General features: G+C 39.9%; 1 long non-coding RNA gene and 1 pseudogene across 1 annotated transcript; one reads left to right on the top strand and one right to left on the bottom strand.

The window, feature by feature from the left end:
* Nucleotides 1-1251: 1251 nt before the first annotated feature.
* On the bottom strand, nt 1252-2072 carry LOC147283114 (uncharacterized). The gene is made up of 3 exons (XR_015123116.1): nt 1698-2072; nt 1510-1615; nt 1252-1368 (listed from the first exon to the last, which is right to left on the bottom strand). It is a non-coding gene; the product is annotated as an uncharacterized LOC147283114 (long non-coding RNA).
* Nucleotides 2073-13676: 11604 nt separating this feature from the next.
* LOC147283113 (uncharacterized) lies at nt 13677-14471 on the top strand (annotated as a pseudogene).
* Nucleotides 14472-17264: the final 2793 nt, after the last annotated feature.

The following is a 17264-nucleotide window of genomic DNA, read 5'->3' as shown; positions in this document are numbered from 1 at the left end:
AAGACATGTCGGCAACAGTAAGTTACTTCCAGTCAGGATGCACAAGCCTTCTGACCAGCATAGTAATCAAGCAAATCAAGCAATCACTCACGTATGGGGCAGAGATTAAGACTTCTAGTAACTGTGTGATCAAGGACCTGTGCTTTTATAGAGAGCCAATAGAATCCTAAAATCTCCCATAAAGATATTCTAGGATTCATAGTCCTAATATGACTTTATAAAAGACTTTACTTGATCATTGCCTTGTTTATAGCATAAGGCCTTTAAGTAACTAAATCTTCCTAGTCCAATTCAGATGAATTAATAACATGTCTAAGATGGACTTCCTGGTTTATGTCTCACTAATAAATCTATTACTTGCATCTTAAGTGTTAGTGAGATATTGACTCCGAGTAGGACTATGCTAAGTCAATTCAATTCTTACAGAGAAACATGATAGAAGTTGGCTGGTTTATTCAAAGCATGTTGATAAAGTGTTTAGTTTTTGTTCTAAGTTGTTTAAAAAGGTTATAATAATGGTCAATTAGCAAATGAGGGGTACAAAGATTGGGTGCATGTAACGCCCCGATCCTAGGGCCCAAAAATACACTGAAACTTTGTCTTTTAAACCTCTTTTCAAAGAATGAGCCATGCACTTAATATAATAAATAAATACGTTAAATAAATCAGAGTGGGAGCTCAAAACATTTATGTAAAATTCACTGTATAAAATAAGTTAAATCAAATTAAAATAAGTCCCACTGCCTCGTCTTCTCCTCACTGCCTCCTCAGCTTGCTTAACCTGCAAAACATTAACCACACTGCACCATATCCATGGTACACCGGGTCATTCAAACAAATAACCCGGTAAGCTCACTAGAGCTCGTATGAGTGAAATAACAAAATAATTATCTTCAATAAAATCTTCAACTTCCATACTTAATAATAATTCACAATAATATCCATAAATATTCAATCACACAATAATTTCATCACCAATCATCCAAGCATCAAAATAAATCATAAATCCTCGAATTCACATCTCAAATCCCATCAATAAATAATAATCCTCATTCTGGCAAATCAATTGCCTAAACGTCAGCTATTAACCTCAATCTCGAATCATTCACATCCTAACTCATAACCTCAATGCATAATCTATTCATCAATTCCATCCTCAAGATTCAAGCCTAGACTTACTAAGTCCTAGTCAAATCAAGTCCTAGCAAACAAATCCACACAAGAAATCAAGCAACAATTAAACTAACTAATTTTCACTCACTGTTTAACCACGTAAAATGACGAAAATGCTCTTCTTGGCTCCTTTGCTCGGATATCAAATCCGGCAGCATAACGGCATCGGGAATGCGATTTCCCGGGCCCGTGTACCTGTTAAGACCAGACAACCAAATAAATACACACAGAATTCACAATTTTGCCATTGAACGACTGAAACGGGCGGCCGCCACCCTACACGGTGGCTGCCCGGCCTAAAACAGCACCCAAAACAGTTCAAAAACAACAACGAACCTTGAATTATGGTTTCTGGAGGTTCCGAAGAAGCATACCGACGAAGAAGACCACCCAAATCGCCGCCACACAAGGCGGAATCCACGCTGGCCGAGGGTGCCCAAACCTGGGTTTTTCAAATAATCCACTTTCAGCTCAAACCGAGGAAACCAATAGCGAGAGGAGGTCGAGGGAATCGATTTTGATACCTGGGTCGACGCCAAATGTCGCCGGAATCGCAGAAATCCGCCGGAGAAACCGTCGGCCTTGGAACTTCGATTCGCCGCCGTGGGAGGTCGTCGGAGCTAGGGAAGAGTACAGAGAGGCTCGCCGCGGCGAGGGGAAGTCAACCCAAGTGGTCCGGAGTCGCGTCGTGGCCGAAAAAAATAGATCGCCGGCGGGGAGGCTCAGCCCTGTTTTGCGTCGTTTCTCCGTCGTGGGTGATCGGCCAGAAAAATGAAGGCCACTGAGAGAGAGAGAGGAGGGAGGCGAGCAACATGGGCTAAACACCCAGCCCAGCCGCCGCCGGACGCGCTGCCACGCGCCGGTGGTAGGAACGGCGAGGGTGAGGGGCGAGAGAGAGACGTGCGGGGAGAGAGAGAGAGAGAGAGAGAGAGAGAGAGAGAGAGAGAGACAGAAATTGTGACGCCCCGAAACTGGGAACACCACAGCGGCACCCGTCTTAAAGATCCTGAGACTATAATACCCCTTACCCCGAGTATTATATTCCCAAGCTCTCTAAAACGAGTTAAGCCCTTTTTATTGAAGAACCCGGGTTGGATCAGAGTAGTAAAAATACAACGGAAGAAATTACTGAAAATGCCTCATATTATAAATAACAGTAAAGAGTACCAACCCGTGAGGGTTATGTGTTTCAAATACACTAACCCTAATGCTACATAATAAAACAGTAGATAAACAGATATGTCAGGATAGTCCAACCCACGCCAGAGTGATTCAGTCTTCAACAAAGTGGTGCAACAAATTGGACTCATGGATAGCCATTGGGATATGCCACCTACGAGGATGAAAGAGAAACACCACCACAGATCCAAAGAAAGGATCTAAACCAGATAGCAAGACTGAAACTGACAAGCTGCAAGTGCCACACCCACGACCTCAATCTTGGTTTCCAACAACTGGATTATCTGCACTCACAAGAGTACAGTAGGGGGTAAGCGTCACATACGTTCATCGCTTCCCCTCAAGGGAAAATCCTGGTTAGGTTTGAAGCAATACTCGAAAATATAGGATTTCAAGGAAAACAGTTTAAAAGCAATGCACACCCAAAAACAGGGTATCAATATCAATAATATTGTAACCAAAGCCAGTAATGATAAAGATAATTATGCCAATAATCAATGAGTAAAGCCTTTGCATGCTCATACATCTTTTTCAGTGCAAATCCTTCCTGTCACGTGACATAGTTCAGAAACATACCTGCGACCGATCACATACAGGCCAACCACCAGTATCGGAAATTCAACCACCACCTCGATACTGTGGTGAGAGTATCCATTTACCTGGTAATACCACATTGGTTAGCCTCCCCAGAAGGACATTCGACTAACCAGTCCGTACTTACCCCTCCGGAGGTTTAGGGGATCGAAATCCAAGGTCACAACACGTGCCCGTTACTCTCAGGTCGTCCAAGGTATCACACAGAAAATCACACAAATATGCCATACAAAAATCATGCACATTCTCTGTGAAAGACATTTTCATATACATATAGTACGAAAATAGGCAGGAAATCCAATAACCGGGACATGGTACCTTCCCCCTACCTGCTTTACCAAAGTGTGTCCCTTGCCTGATCCCTTTCCTGTGTCTGGGTCCCACTTGTACCTGTTGGGAAACTGGAGATCCGAATCCGACGACAGCTATTAGGAACGTACTAAACGTACTCTCGACCTTGTCTGTTAAGACCAGGTAAAATTTAGAGGTTTGGCACTAGCGTAACTTGCTAGGCTTCTCTAAATTCTTGATCCGGCATGACCCTGCTCCCCGAGGCAGACAGTCATGTCAGACCGTGTGGTTTCTAAGTTTATTTTAATTTATTGTCGAGGAGGTTGATCAGATATGAACCTTACAACGTGACCAGGTCAGTGCATGGGGAAACTGAGGGAGCTCTGGCTCAGTACCCAACGCTTGTATGCTCATGGACTGACCTTAGTCATCACGTTATTTGGTTACCACTGATATGGCCTCAATATTTATTAAGTTCATTTAATAACAACAGTTAAACGGTGTTTCGTCTATAACCACCACTTAAACAACATCAAATCAAATAAGCTGGGTTAAGGGTATACCTGTTGAAGACTTCCCACGAGCAGAGTCTCGGTACTACTAGACTTGCTAAATAATAAGATTAAAATAGCCTAATTAACAAGAGATTTATTTAACAAAATTTTAGCAGAAATTCGACAGGGATCAAGAAATTACCTATGGAGCTCAGAAATGATTTTTTTTAAAACTTCATCAAAACATAGCCTTCACACTACTAAAATTGAAGAACTCGTCGCCACGATCGCGTAGGCGAAATCGGATCGTCGATCGGAGCTCCAGAACTCAAGATAAACTCAAAACAAGATTGAAGAAGAGAGAGAAAAGAGGAGAGAGGAGAGAGAAGCTCTCTCTTGGGAAGCGTGCGGCTGAAATGGGATGAAAATCAGCTGGGGGGTGCGCTGCTATTTATAGGAAGAGTGAGTGAGTCAACTCGGTTGACTCATCCGAGTTGACTGGGTTGACTCAAGTCAACCGTCATAACTTTGACCAATGAGAAATTGACACGTGGCGAAGGCTTTGACACTTGGCTGCACATGCAGCCATCAGATCTTGCTGCCATGCATCGTTGGACGCTCCAGATCGTGCCACGTGGCGCGATCTGGTGTTTTTCCTATTTTATTTTCTTTTTCCTATTTTTCTCAACTTCAAAAATTAATTAAAAATAGCTCGGGACTCGGAAAAATACCCCGAAAAATACTACGGACTCGTATCGACTAGTACTAATTAACTATGAGGTCAAATTACCAATTTGCCCTTTAGAAAAATTTCGAAAATTTCAAGCTCCACAAACTAAGATAAAATGCTTTTAAAAATGAAATTTTGGGAAATTCATAAAATAATCTCCCGGACTCGGAATAATACGAGACTTGCTCCGTTGGGTTCGTGAGTAAAAGTACCACCTTCTAAAGGTCTAACTTGGGTCAAAACTCTAGTCAAAGTTGGTCAAACAATTAAAGCTTAAGGGAAAAATACGATTTTCCGCCAAACAAATTTCTAGAAAAATTCTAGAAATTAAAGAAAAATTCCAAAATAAATTTGGAAAATTTTGGGTCTCACATCCTCCCCTACTTAAAAAAAATCTCGTCCTCGAGATTACCTGAGTTCACTGAAGAGATGCGGGTATCTCTTCCTCATGTCGGATTCCAGTTCCCATGTCGCTTCCTCGACTCCATGGTGCTGCCACTGAACTTTTACAAGTGGTACCTTCCTATTCCTGAGTTGTTTCGTCTCGTAAGCTAAAATAGAAACAGGTCCTTCCACATAAGACACGTTTGGTTCGAGCGGTAAACCAATCCAAGGCATCACTTGAGGGATGTCAGGCGCACTCTTTTTCAACTGGGACACATGGAATACGTTATGTATGTATGCTAACTGAGGCGGCAACTCCAACCTGTAAGCAACTTTCCCGACACGTTCCAAAACCTTGAACGGTCCAATATACCTGGGTGCCAACTTGCCTCGCATACCAAACCGAAATGTACCCTTCAAAGGACTAACTTTTAGAAACACCAAGTCCTCAACTTGAAATTCCAAAGGCTTCCTCCTTCGATCAGCGTACGATTTCTGCCTACTCTGGGCGGTTTCTAGTCGTTTCTTGACTATCTTGACCTTTTCGGTCGTTTCTTTAATCACTTCAGGACCCAGAACAACTCGGTCCTCATCATCGGCCCAACAGAGTGGCGAACGACACGGCCTTCCGTAAAGTGCTTCGTACGGTGCCATCTTGATACTGCTTTGATAACTATTGTTATATACGAACTCGGCGAGCGGTAAGTACTCACTCCACTTACCCCTGAAATCTAGAACACAAGCTCGCAACATATCTTCCAGTATCTGAATAACTCTTTCAGATTGCCCATCCGTCTGCGGATGATAGGCACTGCTAAGATTCAACTGAGTGCCTAATTCAGATTGTAACTTCCGCCATAATCGAGACGTAAATCGGGGATCTCGATCGGAAACAATCGTCTTCGGAATACCATGCAATCGAACAATCCATTCGACATAGAGATCAGCAAAATAATCAACGGGTGAGTTCATCTTGACCGGCAAGAAATGAGCTGACTTCGTGAGTCTGTCCACGATAACCCAAATACCATTGTGCCCTTTTGTATTTCTCGGCAGATCGGTGATGAAATCCATAGTAACACAATCCCACTTCCACTCTGGAGTAGGTAACGGTTGTAACAATCCAGACGGCTTCTGGTGTTCGGCTTTCACTTGTTGACAGGTCACACAGTGATTAACAAAATCAGCCACGTCTCTTTTCATACCTTTCCACCAGTATCTTCGTTTCAAATCTTGATACATTTTCGTTCCTCCAGGGTGCATAGCAAAACTGGTAGAATGAGCTTCGTTCAGAATCCGTTGTCTTGTTTCTTTCCTGTTTGGCACAACTATTCGGCCTCTGTATCTCAAACTTCCATCAGAATGTACCTTCCATTCCCCAGGTGCATCTCCTGAGTATACCTCTTTCTTTTTCTGTTGTATCTCTAGATCCCCTTCTTGTTCTTGAACTAATTCTTGCTCCAATTGGGGCTCAATCTGCATACTTGCAATCCTTCCATCATGGAGTACGTTGACTTTGTACTGACCCAAAGTCTGTAGGATCTCCCGTTCAGCCATCATTAAACTGGCTAGAGTGTTTTTCTTTCTGCTCAGTGCATCAGCTACTTTGTTGGCTTTTCCTGGATGATATTGTAATTCAAAATCATAATCTTTAAGATACTCCATCCAGCGTCGTTGTCGCAAATTCAGATCTCTCTGAGTGAATATATGCTTGAGGCTCTTGTGATCTGAGAAAACAGTGAATCGGCCTCCATACAAGTAGCATCTCCAGATTTTTAGAGCGTGTACAACAGCGGCTAACTCCAAATCATGAGTTGGATAATTCTTTTCATATTCCTTCAACTGTCTTGAGGCATAGGCTATCACTCACCCATTCTGCATCAGTACACATCCGACTCCTATTATGGACGCGTCGGTGTAGACTTCATAAGGATCTTCATTGTTGGGTAAGACTAACACTGGGGCAGTTGTCAGTCGTTTCTTGAGCTCTTGGAATGCTTCTTCACACTTCTCGTTCCATTCAAACTTGAATCCTTTTCTGAGTAATCGAGTCATCGGGGTAGCAATCTTGGAAAAACCTTCTACGAACCTTCTGTAATAACCTGCTAATCCAAGAAAACTACGGACTTCTGTCATGCTCTTCGGTTGTTCCCAATTCAGAACTGCTTCGATCTTCTTGGGATCAGAAGATAATCCTTTTTCTGAGATGATGTGGCCAAGGAACTGTACCTCTTTCAGCCAAAATTCACATTTTGACTTCTTGGCGTAAAGTTGCTTTTGAAGTAATGTCTGTAGAACAATTCTCAGATGCTCTTCATGCTCTTCATGCTCTTCCTTACTCTTGGAGTAAATCAGGATGTCGTCGATGAAGACAATAACAAATTTGTCCAAGTATGGACGGAATGCTCGGTTCATCAGGTCCATGAATGCGGCAGGTGCATTTGTCAATCCAAACGGCATCACAACGAACTCATAATGTCCGTATCTGGTACGAAAAGCAGTCTTTGGGATGTCTTCGTCTCGAACTCTGAGTTGATGGTAGCCGGATCTGAGATCAATCTTTGAGAAGTACTTCGCTCCACTAAGTTGATCAAACAGCTCGTCAATTCTAGGCAATGGATACTTGTTCTTGATTGTGACTTGGTTCAGCTTCCGGTAGTCTATGCAGAGTCGCAATGTTCCATCATGCTTTTTGGCAAATAGAACAGGGGCTCCCCATGGTGATATACTTTCTCTGATAAAGCCCTTCTCCTTCAAGTCGTCTAATTGCTTCTTCAGCTCCACCATCTCGGCTGGTGCCATGCGGTAGGGCGGGATTGAAATAGGTTGAGTGCCTGGTACAAGTTCAATCTTGAATTCTACTTCTCTTGTTGGTGGGATTCCGGGCAGATCTTCTGGAAAAACGTCTGGGTATTCGTCTACCACTGGTATTGGTTTATCTTCCTTCTGCTTGGCTTGTGTGGAAATGATGAGTGAATAGCATAGCATAACTTTCTTGCTTTTGAAACAAACTCTCAGCAATGGGTTGATGGGTTGTAGCGGTTTGTGCAATCGGATGATCACCTCTTCTCTGTTACTCGTGACTACCTTCACCTTTCTTTTCTCACAATCGATCTGTGCCTGATTTTCTTGTAACCAATCCATTCCTAGAATAAGGTCGTAGTAATCCATGTTCAAAGGGTATAGGTTTGCTGTCAAGACTCGGCCTTGGACTACTAGTTGGCAAGATTGGTAAATTCTATCTACTTCGGTTGTTGTTCCAATGGGTGTACTCATGTGGATGGTTTCAGCTAAAGGTTCAGCATGCAATCCTAATTTCTCAGTAAAGCTAACAGAGACAAATGAATGTGAAGCACCCGTATCAAACAAAATTCTAACTTCAGTATTAAAGAGCAGTATAGTACCGTCAAGTGGGGCTTCTTCCTGGTTAGCTCTTACTGCAAAAACTCGTCCTCCTCTAGCTGGTTGTGGTCTTCCTCCGCCACCTCTTCCTTGTCCTCCACGATTGTTGGGTTGCGGTGGTGCCTGTTGCAATGGTTGAGCTCTAAATGGTTGTGGTGCAGCCTGTATCTGTGGTTGTGGCCTGGGGGCATTCTGCTGTGTTCTAGTAGGACAATCATTTCTGTAGTGGCCTTCACCTCCACACTGGAAACAAATTTGAAGTCTAGTCCTCTTCCAGTTTCTTTGGTTTCGGGAGGGTCCTCCCCTCTGAAAATTTCTTCTTTTTCCTAGTCTTGTTCCCTCAGACCTCGCAATTTCCCCTTTCTGTCTAGTTGCAAGGAAATCCTGCTCCTGAGCATAAGCAGCATTGACCACATCTTTGAAAACTGTAAACCTTTGACTTGCCAAGTATTGGCGAATCCCGTTCTTCAGACCTTGCAGAAATCTGACAGTCTTTGCCTTCTCATCATTCATGGTAGATGGGACGAAACGTCCAAGTTCAGTAAACTTTCCCACGTATTCAGAAACAGTCATGTTTCCCTGCTCTAGATCCATGAATTCCTTCATCTTTGTCATCTGCAGTGGCTCGGGAAAATATCTGTCGTAGAACAATTCCCTAAATCCTTCCCAAGTCATAGTGTTAATATTTTCTCGGTGCCTAATGCATCTCCACCATCCGTCAGCTTCGCCTTCAAACACATGTGTAGCTAGCCAGATCTTGTACTCATCTGGTGCGTTAATCGACTCGAGCTTCTTCTCGATGTGCGTAACCCAATTCTCAGCTAAATCGGGTTCAGAACTTCCGTGAAACTTCATCGGCTTAGTCCTAAGGAAACGATCTAAGTACTCGCCTCGTCGCTTATCTTCACGTTCAGCGGGAGTGAGACGGTTACCAGCTTGTTGAGCAAAGAAGGCCTGCATAAATTCAACCATTTGTTGTGGGTCGAACCGATTATTGGCATTACTGTTAGTTCGATCGAAACGGGGCGGCATCTTGTCAGCAAGACTGAAAACAAATAAGGGAATGATTGACACAAATAATACAAGGAACAAAAGGGTTTCAAGGGAAAGACTTATCGAAGAATGTGTTTGGTTGGAAACTTCGAAAGAATCTGCTGAATCGGCTCTGGGTTGGCATATCCTGCATATTAGTAAAAATAATCCACTAACAATCTTACAAAATTATCTATTTATTTATTATTATTATTATTATTTTAGGTCGTACCGCTCTGATACCACTTTTTCTGTGACGCCCCGAAACTGGGAACACCACAACGGCACCCGTCTTAAAGATCCTGAGACTATAATACCCCTTACCCCGAGTATTATATTCCCAAGCTCTCTAAAACGAGTTAAGCCCTTTTTATTGAAGAACCCGGGTTGGATCAGAGTAGTAAAAATACAACGGAAGAAATTACTGAAAATGCCTCATATTATAAATAACAGTAAAGAGTACCAACCCGTGAGGGTTATGTGTTTCAAATACACTAACCCTAATGCTACATAATAAAACAGTAGATAAACAGATATGTCAGGATAGTCCAACCCACGCCAGAGTGATTCAGTCTTCAACAAAGTGGTGCAACAAATTGGACTCATGGATAGCCATTGGGATATGCCACCTACGAGGATGAAAGAGAAACACCACCACAGATCCAAAGAAAGGATCTAAACCAGATAGCAAGACTGAAACTGACAAGCTGCAAGTGCCACACCCACGACCTCAATCTTGGTTTCCAACAACTGGATTATCTGCACTCACAAGAGTACAGTAGGGGGTAAGCGTCACATACGTTCATCGCTTCCCCTCAAGGGAAAATCCTGGTTAGGTTTGAAGCAATACTCGAAAATATAGGATTTCAAGGAAAACAGTTTAAAAGCAATGCACACCCAAAAACAGGGTATCAATATCAATAATATTGTAACCAAAGCCAGTAATGATAAAGATAATTATGCCAATAATCAGTGAGTAAAGCCTTTGCATGCTCATACATCTTTTTCAGTGCAAATCCTTCCTGTCACGTGACATAGTTCAGAAACATACCTGCGACCGATCACATACAGGCCAACCACCAGTATCGGAAATTCAACCACCACCTCGATACTGTGGTGAGAGTATCCATTTACCTGGTAATACCACATTGGTTAGCCTCTCCAGAAGGACATTCGACTAACCAGTCCGTACTTACCCCTCCGGAGGTTTAGGGGATCGAAACCCAAGGTCACAACACGTGCCCGTTACTCTCAGGTCGTCCAAGGTATCACACAGAAAATCACACAAATATGCCATACAAAAATCATGCACATTCTCTGTGAAAGACATTTTCATATACATATAGTACGAAAATAGGCAGGAAATCCAATAACCGGGACATGGTACCTTCCCCCTACCTGCTTTACCAAAGTGTGTCCCTTGCCTGATCCCTTTCCTGTGTCTGGGTCCCACTTGTACCTGTTGGGAAACTGGAGATCCGAATCCGACGACAGCTATTAGGAACGTACTAAACGTACTCTCGACCTTGTCTGTTAAGACCAGGTAAAATTTAGAGGTTTGGCACTAGCGTAACTTGCTAGGCTTCTCTAAATTCTTGATCCGGCATGACCCTGCTCCCCGAGGCAGACAGTCATGTCAGACCGTGTGGTTTCTAAGTTTATTTTAATTTATTGTCGAGGAGGTTGATCAGATATGAACCTTACAACGTGACCAGGTCAGTGCATGGGGAAACTGAGGGAGCTCTGGCTCAGTACCCAACGCTTGTATGCTCATGGACTGACCTTAGTCATCACGTTATTTGGTTACCACTGATATGGCCTCAATATTTATTAAGTTCATTTAATAACAACAGTTAAACGGTGTTTCGTCTATAACCACCACTTAAACAACAGCAAATCAAATAAGCTGGGTTAAGGGTATACCTGTTGAAGACTTCCCACGAGCAGAGTCTCGGTACTACTAGACTTGCTAAATAATAAGATTAAAATAGCCTAATTAACAAGAGATTTATTTAACAAAATTTTAGCAGAAATTCGACAGGGATCAAGAAATTACCTATGGAGCTCAGAAATGATTTTTTTTAAAACTTCATCAAAACATAGCCTTCACACTACTAGAATTGAAGAGCTCGTCGCCACGATCGCGTAGGCGAAATCGGATCGTCGATCGGAACTCCAGAACTCAAGATAAACTCAAAACAAGATTGAAGAAGAGAGAGAAAAGAGGAGAGAGGAGAGAGGAGAGAGAAGCTCTCTCTTGGGAAGCGTGCGGCTGAAATGGGATGAAAATCAGCTGGGGGGTGCGCTGCTATTTATAGGAAGAGTGAGTGAGTCAACTCGGTTGACTCATCCGAGTTGACTGGGTTCTCTCAAGTGAACCGTCATAACTTTGACCAATGAGAAATTGACACGTGGCGAAGGCTTTGACACTTGGCTGCACATGCAGCCATCAGATCTTGCTGCCATGCATCGTTGGACGCTCCAGATCGTGCCACGTGGCGCGATCTGGTGTTTTTCCTATTTTATTTTCTTTTTCCTATTTTTCTCAACTTCAAAAAATTAATTAAAAATAGCTCGGGACTCGGAAAAATACCCCGAAAAATACTACGGACTCGTATCGACTAGTACTAATTAACTATGAGGTCAAATTACCAATTTGCCCTTTAGAAAAATTTCGAAAATTTCAAGCTCCACAAACTAAGATAAAATGCTTTTAAAAATGAAATTTTGAGAAATTCATAAAATAATCTCCCGGACTCGGAATAATACGAGACTTGCTCCGTTAGGTTCGTGAGTAAAAGTACCACCTTCTAAAGGTCTAACTTGGGTCAAAACTCTAGTCAAAGTTGGTCAAACAATTAAAGCTTAAGGGAAAAATACGATTTTCCGCCAAACAAATTTCTAGAAAAATTCTAGAAATTAAAGAAAAATTCCAAAATAAATTTGGAAAATTTTGGGTCTCACAGAAATGAGAGAGGAAATCTGATTTTTGGGTTTTAAAACCCACCTTTGTAAAAATTACAAGTTTGCCACTCGCTTCAAAAGCCCGTATCTTTCAAACCGTAGCTCCGATTGACACGTGCCGCGTGTCTACGAACTCGTGGGTTCGAGACCTACCTAACGAGTTCAAAGTCAAAATCAAAAACTCATTCAATTTAAAAGTCAACTTTGGGTCACACCCAATTTAAAACAAAAATTAAAAATTAAACCAAAACCCTTTTTATTTTCCAAATAAATCCCAAAATTGTTAAAATAAATTTGCAAAAATATTTAAAAGAACTCCTTGAAAAATACGGGGTCTTACAGTGCACCTTAGTGGTAGGCTTATAAAGAGCATGAAACAAGTGCTGAACATCTCACTAACATGACCACTTGGTTGGATTTGCGTCTTAGATTGGGAAAAAATGATACAATTGATAAAGTTGTTCAAGACCAAATAAAGAAAGAGAAGGTACATTGGAAGAATGTATTAGTGAGAATAATTTCAATTTTGAAACATCTTGCTAAGAATAACTAGGCATTTCGGGGGTCTAATGAGAGGATTTACTTAAAAACTAATGGTAACTTTTTAGGCCGAGTTGAAATGATTGTAGAATGGGATCCACCAATGCAAGAGCATGTTCGGCGTATTAAAGATAGTGAGATCCATGATCATTATCTTGGTCATAACATCCAAAATGAGCTGATAAGTATGTTAGCTTTTGAAATTAAAAGTACAATCATTAAAAAAATTAAAGCAAAATATTATTTTTGCGATGCTTGATTGTACTCTTGATGTAAGTTATGAAGAACAAATGACATTGATTTTGCGATGTGTTGCTGTTTCCACTTGTCCAATAAAAATAGAGGAGTTTTTCTTGAAATTTTTAAATGTGAATGATACATCGGGGCAAGGGATTTTTCATGAATTGCAAACTGTTTTGAACACTCTCGATCTTGATATTGATAATATTAGAGGACAAGGATACGATAATGGATCAAATATGAGAGGGAAACACAAAGGTGTACAAAAAATACTCTTGGATGTGAATCTGAGAGCATTATACACACCATGTGGCTGCCATAGTCTTAACTTGACACTATGTGATATGACAAACTCTTGTGGAAAAGCAAAAGATTTTTTTTTTGGTGTGATACAACATATTTATACTTTGTTCTCTAATTCTACAAAGTGTTGAAATTTTTTGAAAGATAATTTAAAAGGAACTCTAAAATCATTGTCAACCACACGTTGGGAGAGTCTTGTTAAAAGTGTTAAACCACTAAGATTCCAAACTCTACAAGTTAGAGAGGCTTTACTTGAATTAGCAGATGTTAATAATTAATGATCCCAAAGTAAAAAATGAAGATGGTTCTTTAGCAAGAAATGAACTTGGAAACTTGGAGTTTTGTTAGGCATGGTAATTTGGTTTGACATGTTATATGCTGTTAACTTGGTTAGCAAATCTTTATAGTCTAAAGAAATGCTTATTGATATTGCTATGGTTCAAGTGAAAGGGTTGATTGTTTTTTTTTAAAAAAAATATAGAGAAATTGGGTTCGTCCAAGCTATGATTGCTGCCAAAGAGATTACTACTCAAATGGAAGTTGATCCGGTGTTTGTTGAAAAACGCCAAATTCGTAGAAAGAAGCATTTTTATGAGAATGTTGGTGAGTCAACAGCTTGTTTTGAATCACCTAAAGAATCTTTTAGAATAAATTATTTCCTCTATATTGTTGATCGATCAAGCTATTGGTTCATTGAATAGGATATTTGAACAATATCAAATATATGAAGATATTTTTAGATTTCAGTTCAGTTCAGAGAAGTTAAATTCATTGGATGACAATAATTTGAAAACATGTTACAGTCATCTTGAAACTATTTTACAAAATGAGAATTTTTTTGATGTTGATGGTAATGATCTATTTGTTGTATTAAAGCTGTTACAAGAGCTTTTACCAAAGGAAACAAAGGCAATTGTTGATATATTAAAATTTTTGAAAATGTTGAATTCATTTCCAAATGCATGCATTGCTTATCGGATATTGTTAACTGTACTTGTTACAGTTGCTTCTGCAGAAAGAAGTTTTTCGAAATTGAAATTGCTGAAATCTTACTTGCGATCAACAATGTCGCAAGAAGATTGAATGGACTAGCTTTGATTTCAATTGAAAATGATCTTATTGAGAAATTGATTATGACAGTGTAATGAATTATTTTGCTTCTAGAAAGGCAAGAAGAACAATGTTTAGATGAAACTGTGATCCATGTTAGTTAATTCTTTTGGGCTATTTTGTTGCTTAAAGTTGGATAGTTGCTGGCTGTTTGGTTTCTTATAAGTATCTTGGACTAATTCTATTTTTGTGTTTTGATGTGTTCTATGTTTAAATGAAACTGTGCAACATGCTAAATAATGCTATTTTGTTTGTTTTGTTCTAAGGTGTATACAACCAACAAATATTGCAGCTTTTGTGGAGATTTTGTAATTGATGGCTATGCTACCACGTCTAGAAGATTACAAGGCATCAAGGTTTGTATATATATATATATGTATATATTAAATTTTGTGGTTAGCATCAATTGTTTTGTAGACAAATTGTTTATTAGCAATTAATTGATGTCCTAACAATTGAAATAAATTTACAAGACCTGAACAACGGTGTACTCACTAGCTCATCAAAGGGCTGCTTGAGCTCGAATAACCAATTGTTGTCGAAGTCGGTAGGCTCTCATCATTAGAAAAACTCTTGATAATTACCATCTCCACTATCCTTGCACAAAATTTACATGACCTAATCGACGATGTACTCACTCGCACATCAAATAGCTGCTCGAGCTCGAATAACCAATTGTCGTCGAAGTCGATGGGGTCTCATCATCAGACAGAATCTTGATAATCACCATCTCCACTATCCCTGCAGAAAAGTCTATGTGGGGGTAAGCATTCCAAACCACCGAATCATATGCTCGGCTCACCCAATGCAAAATTCATTGCACATAAGGTTTTAAAATAGGTTTATAGGAAATACTCAATTTTCTAAAAATGTTTTTGGAAAAACCAGGCCAAACACGACAGTAGGGGTCCACACATCATACCATCACATGTTATTATTTTAGATATATAAGCAGAACAATCTCGATCTCCAGACATTGTCAAAACATGCTTAGTTATGTAACATAATCTCCATACTATTTAATTTACCATTGTTACATTTCATGCATGGTGATAGGTGCATAATTTTACCTATCTTTAGTACTTTTTAGACTTGATTCTTGTGTTGTATCCCATCTTTTTCCTTGATTTCTATTTTTTTTTTTTTTTTTTTTGGTGTTTATAGGTCAAGGAGATGAAAACAAAGAAAAATGAGACAACTTGGATGGAAAAGCATTATGGAGCAGAAAATTCTTGTGTAGAGCAGCCAACTTTGTGGATTAAACTGTACTTGCCGAGTTCAAACCAACTTGTGAGACTGGTACTATTGGAAAGCTACGGATGTTAGCTTTTTAAAGAATTTTACGGTTTGTGATTCGCAATTTTCTACAAGGAGTTATGGCCGTTTTACTACAGGTAGTGTAGATCAAAATGGTTGTTTGCGAATTTGCAAAGTCATCTGTTAGGATAGCAAACTTGGGCTTCAAGCTTCGACAAAGAGAAGGGCTTTGAATCAGCCCTTATCCCTTATACTCTAGGCATCCTAATCCCTTTCTAGTGGCTGCCTTCTTTTGTTTTCCTTGTTGATGGCTTTGTGATTTCTTGTTTCAGAAAAGGAAAGAAATCCAAGGTGGTTTTAAGGAGACTAATTTCCCAAGGATTGAAGGCATAATTTTAGGAAGCCCTAAGCACTATAAAAGGACCTAATTGCCGCATTTAAGAGGAGGCATCATTCACCCTAGCATTCACGGTAGCCATTCTCCAAAATTTGTCCATTTCCACAACCACCACAGAAACAGCCCTAAAACACCTCTTAATCATCACCAAATCACCCCCAAACCTTGTCGTGACTCCTAATTAAGTACCTTTGGGTCATCATTCCACACTTGTGTGCCTTCAAATTCATCCATAAGAAGACCAAGAACAACAACTGCTCCAAAGGAAATCCAGACACCATCTTCATCATCTTTTCATCAAGGCTAGCTTTCTATCTTCTAGGATTCACAAGTTTGGTGCTCACGTACGTATGTATATACAAGAAAAATAGTTGTTGCGACGGATATTTGCCAGAGTAATATTTGTCTTTGCCGTGGCAAAATAGCTTTTGTGACGGCATTGGAGGCGTTGCGAATAATGGCGACGTAAAAGGGTTTTACGACAACATTTTGCCATCGCACGGTGATTTGCGACGACAAAAATTGTCCCGTCGCATACTTGAATCTCTATGCGACGATTGTTTTCTCGTTGCAAAATTGAATTCAAAGGTTTTGATTTGAGCATTTGTGACAATACCTTGCCGTCACAAAATGTTTTATTAATTAATAAAACTTAATAATTAATATTTTTTATTGTACAATGTACATTTATTCTTATAAAATTGATATTGAATAATAGTGGCAAAAAAAAAAATTAAAAAGATAATGAATAATTCAATTTTTTTTAAATAGGGTTAATTAATTTATTGCATATAGCATTCATCACGCAAATAAAATACAAGCATTATATTAAAGGGGATATTTAAAAATTAACAAAAGTGCACAAACATTATATAAAATGCAAATGTTACTAATTTAATATAAATTGTAACTTTGTTCGACACAAATCTACCCTATACTATTTTGAGATAGTTTTAAACTAGTATTATCCAATTCTTTTCCTTGCCAGCACTTTTGTTTTCTTCGACTTAGTCTAGCACAGTTTCTGTTGCAACTAAACAAATTAGCCTCCTACTCCCTTATTTATCCCTCTAAAATGGGTCCACGAGTAAGACATGATTAACAAAATCATAAAAAAGAAACAACTACATGATTTGTGTGAAGCATGAAAAAATTTATACTGGTACAACACAAG

This window comes from Dryas octopetala, chromosome 6 (assembly GCF_963921425.1).
Source record: "Dryas octopetala chromosome 6, drDryOcto1.1, whole genome shotgun sequence".
Lineage (NCBI taxonomy): Eukaryota > Viridiplantae > Streptophyta > Magnoliopsida > Rosales > Rosaceae > Dryas > Dryas octopetala.
The sequence above is the reverse complement of the archived record's forward strand: the minus strand, read 5'-3'. Positions and strand labels throughout refer to the sequence as shown.